The 6975-nt window shown below is 45.4% G+C and overlaps 1 long non-coding RNA gene across 1 annotated transcript; it reads right to left on the bottom strand.

Annotated features, from left to right (window-relative positions):
- Positions 1–1126, bottom strand: LOC126079373 (uncharacterized). Its single transcript, XR_007518202.1, has 2 exons — positions 1076–1126; positions 1–304 (listed from the first exon to the last, which is right to left on the bottom strand). It is a non-coding gene; the product is annotated as an uncharacterized LOC126079373 (long non-coding RNA).
- Positions 1127–6975: the final 5849 nt, after the last annotated feature.

Here is a 6975-nt window from a genome sequence, read left to right as displayed (position 1 = left end):
TGGCTTTAACAAAGAGAAATTTATTTTCTCATAGTCTAGTAGGTTACAAGTCCAAATTCAGGGCATCAGCTTCAGGGGAAGGCTTTCTCTCTCTGTAGGCTCTGGAGGAAGGTCTTTGTCCTCAATCTTCCCCTGGTCAAGGAGCTTCTCAGGTATAGGGACCCCGTGTCCAAAGGACATGCTCTGCTCCTGGTGCTGCTTTCTTGGTGGTATGAGGTCCCCAACCCTCTGCTTGCTTCCTTTTCCTTTTATCTCTTGAGAGATAAAAGGTGGTGCTGGCCACACGCCAGGGAATTCCTTTTACCTTGGGTCAGAGAGGTGACCTGAGTAAGGGTAGTGTTACAATCCTACCCTAATCCTCTCAACATAAAATTACAATCACAAAATGGAGGACGACCACACAATACCAGGAATCATGGCCTAAGGAAGTTGATAACACACATTTTTGGGGGACATAATTCAATCCATGACATATATGCAGTAAAATTCACTCTTTTTAGTGTACAGTACAGTTCTGTGAATTTTGACAAACATGAATAATTGTGTAATCACCACTACAATCAAAATATGTAATAATTTCATCACTCCCCAGAAACGTTTGAGAGCTTAGCCTCTGCTAAATATATCTTCATTTTGGGGTCTGATCCAAGGGCCGTTCACTTCCTCTCATTAGACAACTGGGCCTTTCCCAGGAAGCTCTTGGGCCTCAGGCTGATGGGAATAGTGAGGTCACTGTGTTCACACTCAGAGAGAAAGGGCTGGGTGTAGCAGATATAAGGCCATTCCTCCAGGCTTTCAAAAGGTTCTCATTCTAGAAGGGGACACAGGGGAAGAGGAGAGGGGGGCTGAGGGGAGTACCAGCTGAGTCTCTCCTGGGTTTGATCAGACAGCCAGTGTCCCTCTGCTTCCCTGGTTCAGCCACCCTGCCTGGCCTCAGCCTCCTCAGATACACACACACACACACACACACAAAATGCACACAGAATTATCTTTACAGGCAAATACACAAATATATATCTAACATCTATAAACACATACATATATATGATAACTCTCTACACAAATGCATACTCACATGTAAACAAGCTCAGGCAGACATGCACACACTGATACAAATACAGATTCCCACACACTACTTTAGGGAAAGTTGCATCACTTGGGGGCATTATCTGCAATTTGCTCCTCCTGTTGCTCAACTAACTTCGTACTTCCCCATGCCGTGAGGCATCAGTTGCTGCCTGATGCTGACTCTCCGTTGGGGCTGCCTTCCTGCTGTGAATTATGGATGGAAAAAAAAAAACAGGATGATGTCTGATTTTCTACTGATTTGGGCAGCTTGTGTTATTGAGAGATGTGAGAAGCCTGATGCTGGTTACAAGTGAGGTGTTAGGAGCTGGCAGGACAGTAAGGCATGGGAAAGTGACGTGTATGTGACTCCACTTGTAGAGACAGATCACTGTGCAGAGAGCTCGCTGCCAGAGATGGCTATCGGTGTGTCACTCTATACCTAACTGTTTTTGTGTTTCTAGTCTTGGGAAAGCCCGTATTTGTGGCATTTGCACTTTTCTGTATGATCAGTGGGATTTATCTCAGCTTGCACATGGTAAATTCTTCATTGAGCTTCGGAGAGAAAGGGTATGCCTGTGGGTTCATCAGCTGATCTTTTTTTTTTTTTTTAATTAAAATGTTTTATGTATTTTTGGTGAAAATATACACAGCAAAACAGGTTCCCAGTCAACAATTTTTATACATAATATTCAGTGACGTTGTTTACATTTTTCAAATTGTGTCAATATTCTCATTTTTTCTGTTTTAGTTGTTCCATTCCCATTAACTTAGTCTTACAGCTCCCCAACTTTCTCATCTATGCTTTAGAGTAACTGTTGTCCTTTTTTTTTTTTAAAAAGAGCACAGTAGTCAAAGGTGACATTCTTTACTTTTTTGAGCCAATTTGCCATTTCGTTAAAAGGTGACTTTGGGGGATAGTTTTGCTTCAAAGTTTAAAAAGTATCTCAGGGCAATAGTCTTGAGGATTCCTTCAGTCTCAATGAGTCCAGTAAGTCTGGATTCTTGAGAATTTGAAGGATTTTTTTTTTTTTTTGGATGTGTGTCTGTATACACATCAAAAAAAACAAACAAAAACCCCAAACCCGTGGCCATTGAGTCATTTCTGATTCATGGTAACCCCATGTGTTACAGAGTAAAACTGTATTCTTGGCTGTCACTGCCACTGGAAGCAGATCGCCAGGCCTTTCTTCTGCAATGCTGCTGGGTGGGTTCAAACTGACAACCTTTAGGTTAGTAGTTGAGTTCAAACTATTTGTGCCACCCAGGAAACTTATACACATATATAACCAAAAAATCCAAACCCATTGTCATCGAGTAAATTCCAACTGATAGTGACCCTATAGGACAAAGTAGAACTGCCCCATAGGGCTTCCAAGGAGTGGCTGATGGCTTCCAACTGCCAAGCTTTTGGTTAACAGCCATAACGCTTAACTATTGCGGCGCACCAGGGCTCCATACACATGTATATATGTGTATGTATTAAGCAAAGGCGAAGAAACTGATTTATTAATATAAATCATATACCTTTTTCTTTATATTAAAAATAAGGAGTTGTTACATGCACTGAATATATCGTTATATTTTATCTAATATGAAGTTATTTTTTATTTCACAGTTTTTCCCTTATTCCTATACCGTAATAGCTTTATCTAGCAACACTCACTAAAGTAGAGGTAGTTAAAAAGTTATGCAGAAGTTACAAAGTATTTTTCAAAATATGTTTAGGGTTTTTTTTTTCTGGCTTTCATGTCACCAGAATGTTCTTTCAGTAGTTCTTGTTCTTTTTTCAATGTCCTTTTAGAACTTTCTGAACCAGACAATTTAAAAGGATTTCAAAGTTAGAAATGTTCAGAACCAATAGAATTTTCTGATGAATATTATGTGGAGTATATACGTGTGTGTGTGTGTGTGTGTGTGTGTAAAGATTTTTGGCCTAAGTTGAAAGAATGGAGATGCCATTTACTGAGATGGGAAAAGACTGTGAAAGGGGTAGAGTTATTCTGGGAAATCAGAAATTTGTTTTTAAACTTGTTAATATTGAACTCCTCTTAGACATTCAAATTGAGATGACAAGGAGCCATGGATATACAAATCTGGAATTTAAGGGCAAGCTTAACACAACTGAGGTTTATTTCTTGTTCACAAAACAGCCCGGTGGGTATTCTTGGTTAGTTGGAGCCTTTCCTCCATGAGCTTGATTCAGAGACCCAGGCTTCTTTTGTATTCTGTTTTGCCATTGATTAGAACCTCAGAACCCTCTACTTCTAGCTGGTGGAAGGCAAAAAAGAGAGAAGGAAGAAGCCTCACTTGATTCTTAAAAGCCCTGACCGAGCAGTAACATACATCAACCTTGTTCACATTCCATTGGTGAAAACTAGTCTTGTGGGTACTTCTGGATGTGTGTGGGGTGGGGGGGTGGTGCAGGGGGGTGTGTAGGAAGATGCTTCCTAGAGATAACCCTATGGAAGGAGGAGTATGATTTTTTGGTGGACAGCAAGCCAACTCTACCATACCATCTATCATATTCTACCACTCCTCTCGCTCCCAACCCCCTCCAGACACTCTAGCCTCTTTGTTGCTACTTCAACATCTTAGCCAAGTTTCTGTCTCACACCCCTTCCTGGAATTATTTTCCCCTAGATGTCCATACTCTCTCATGTCCCTCATGCTGAAATTGGTGCCCAGGTTGTCATTTACTAAGAGTATATTATATTCCAGAACTATCTATGTGGGATCAAGTTGACAACAACTTGAAAGATTAGATAGGAACCTTTTGGGGCAGTGAGTTTATGTTAATGGGGGAGGAACAACTCAGAAAAGGAAGGTGAGAATGGTTGTGCAACTTGAAGAATGTAATCGATGTCACTGAATTGTACACGTAGAAACTGTTGAATTGGTGTATGTTTTGCTGTGTATATTCTTAACAAAAACCCGAAAACCAAACCCAGTGCCATCGAGTCGATTCCAACTCATAGTGACCCTATAGGATGGAGCAGAACTGCCCCATAGAGTTCCCAAGGAGTGCCTGGTGGATTTGAACTGCCAACCCTGTGGTTACCAGCCGTAGCACTTAACCACTATGCCACCAGGGTTTCCATTCTTAACAACAACAAAATAAATACAATTAAAAAAAGAGTATACTATGTTTCAGATATTTAAAATTTCTTTTATCATTAATTTTTTATTAACTTTTGAGTATTCAAAGCAATCCTATGAGGGGTATAAATGATTATTCTCATTCCGGAGAAGTTACCTGGTGTGTCTCAGCCACACAGCCAATAAGAGGGGGAGTGAGGATTTAAACACTATCACTTAGAAGCATCCAGCATTGTTTTTTACCTGACTTTCTAAGAAGCAATCACTCTGCCAAATGAATTTCCTGTTGGGAAGGAGATCACTTTGCAGTTGAATATTCTGGGCCTCCCAGCAGCTACATTTCCCAGGGCGAATGAATTAATACAGTCATGCTTTTGTCTCTAATTTGTGCTTTATGAGTTTAGTTAGTTAGTGTAGAGATCTTGCAGCAGCTGATCACCCTGGACGAATTGGATTAAAAGTTTCTGGACATTTATCCCCCTTTCAAGTCACTTCTTCCTCATCACCCCCAGAGTGATCATTCTATAATGTGGATCAGATCTTGTCATTCCTCAGCTAAAAAACCCCAAAAAACCAAACCCACTGCGATCGAGTCAATTCCAACTCATAGTGACCCTATAGGACAGAGTAGAACTGCCTCACAGGGTTTCCAAGGAGCTACTGATGGATTTGAACTGCCAACCTTTTGGTTAGCAGCCATAGCTCTTAACCATTATGCCACCAGGGTTTCCTCTCAGCTAAAATTCCTTTAATTTCCCCCACCACCTCACACTTTACAGGGTAAATTCCTTAGCCTGACATTTAAGGCCTTTGCTGCTCTGTCCACCTCCTCCCTCCTTGGTTTCATCCCCCTTTAATTCTCAATCTCTCATCACAGTGAATTACTTGCCGTTCCTCAAATGTAACATTTTATCTGTCACCTCCCTGGTGTTGCACGTTCTGCCTGAAACTTCTTCCCCTCCCACTTTTACCTAAGAAATTCCTGTTCATTCTCCATAACTCAGTCAGATCATACCTCCTTCTGAAAGCCTCCACTGACCATCCTCCAACCTGGAGAGGTACCCCTATTCTGTGCTCTGTAACCATGTAGCTCTCTGAGTCCCCTTACTGTCTCTGTCCCTAGCATACAGGACACCTAGGATGGGGCATTGCCCTGAGTGGACTTTGTGAAGTTCCCTTCTCCTCTTCACTCTTCTCCCACAGTTCAGGCAGGTTAGATACAGAGAAGAGCAGGTGTTATGGCTCCAGGTGACGTTGGCTGTGACCTCTAGGCCACTCTTCCCAAAGGAACCAACACTTGAGAAAAGTACTCAGGAGAGAACTCAGGAGAGAGCCCAGATTCAGCCCTCGGGGAAACCAGCTGCCTTCTAGGGCCCTTAGGGACAGACTGCCTGAGCAAATCTTGAGCACAACTCTTGCTGGAATAGTAATAATAATCTCTAATATTTACTGACTGCCTTCTGTTTTCCAGGCACTATTCTTCACCTAGAGGATGGAGCAGAACTGCCCTACGGGGTTTCCAAGGAGTGGCTGGTGGATTCCAACTGTCCACCCTTTGGTTAGCAGCCATAGCTCCTAACTACTGTGCCACCAGGGCTCCAATTCTTTACCTATAGGTGCATTTATCTTACTTTAGTCTTTACAAGACCATGACTGCTGGCACAGAGATATTAAGCAACTTGCCCAAGGTCATTCAGTAAGTGATAAAGAGTCAGGATTCACATCTGAGCATTCTGTTTCTAGAGCCTACAGTACTAGCCACTATACTGTATTACATTCTTGGTCTCTGATCTCCAGTTTTCAACAAAGACATTGCGAAACAAAAGCGGAGGGTCTCAAGACTGGGACCAAGAGGCAAGTTCCCCTCCCCCTCATCCTCTGTTCTTGAAGGCCAGTTGGCTCAGGGGTGGATCTGAGAATTCTCGGTGGAAACAGAAGGGGAGCCCCCAAGTGGCAGAGGCCTCTTGAGGTGCCTTCAGAGAAAAGGGGAGCGCCTGGTGACAGGAAAAGGCCTGGCTTATGGTGGGAGAGGGGGAGTTAGCAGACCCAGTATCCTAGTCCAGGCTATGTCAGTTTCCCCATCTGTAAAATAAGGATAGATATAGGACGAGCTGACCCGCTTCCACCAAAAGAGGGGCATCCTCTGCTTTACCGGATTAAGGGTCCGGCACGGACGCCATGCAATGGGGGCAGGGAGAAGGCGCTATTTTAAGTCTAGGCCGATGGCCTGGCCGTGGGATGTGGTGGGCTTCCGAGCTCAATCCTGCACCCTTACCCCCGTGACAAGGCCGGGCTAAGGGGGTTTCGGGTAGTGGGGTAGTAGTGGGGGAGAGTGGAACATGGGCCAGGGTCTCTGCTTTGCAGGGCACGTTCATTCCTCCCACACCTCTTCAGTCCTCTCAGAGAGTTGCAGCCCCGGACGTGGCGGCTGCGGGCTGAGTGGCAGCCGCGGGCCGCGCTGCGGCGACCGCCTGGGAAGCTGCGGCCCGCTGGGCCCGAAGAGCATCACGTCATCCTTTCCGCGAGACGCCCGCCCCTCCTCGACGGCGCCTGCGCAGGCGCGGCTGGAGCGGGGCCGCGGTGGGGCTCCACTCAGCGCTTTCCGCCCTTCTCCAGACTCGGTCGGGCCGCGGCGCTCTCGGCTGGTGGCGGCGGCGGCGGCGCGGGGGGGACGGCGTCCAGGATGCGGCACGGGGCGGCCCGGTGCCCCCCCGTCCCGTCACGGCAGCCGCGGCGGCCGCGGGGACCGGGCCAGGGCCGGGGGCGGCGGCCGGAGCCGCGGTAGCGGCGGCGGCGGGAGGGGCGGCCTGA

Source organism: Elephas maximus, chromosome 7 (assembly GCF_024166365.1).
Source record: "Elephas maximus indicus isolate mEleMax1 chromosome 7, mEleMax1 primary haplotype, whole genome shotgun sequence".
In the NCBI taxonomy this organism is placed as follows: domain Eukaryota; kingdom Metazoa; phylum Chordata; class Mammalia; order Proboscidea; family Elephantidae; genus Elephas; species Elephas maximus.
Note: the sequence above shows the minus strand (reverse complement) of the source record. Positions and strands in the feature narration are given on the sequence as shown.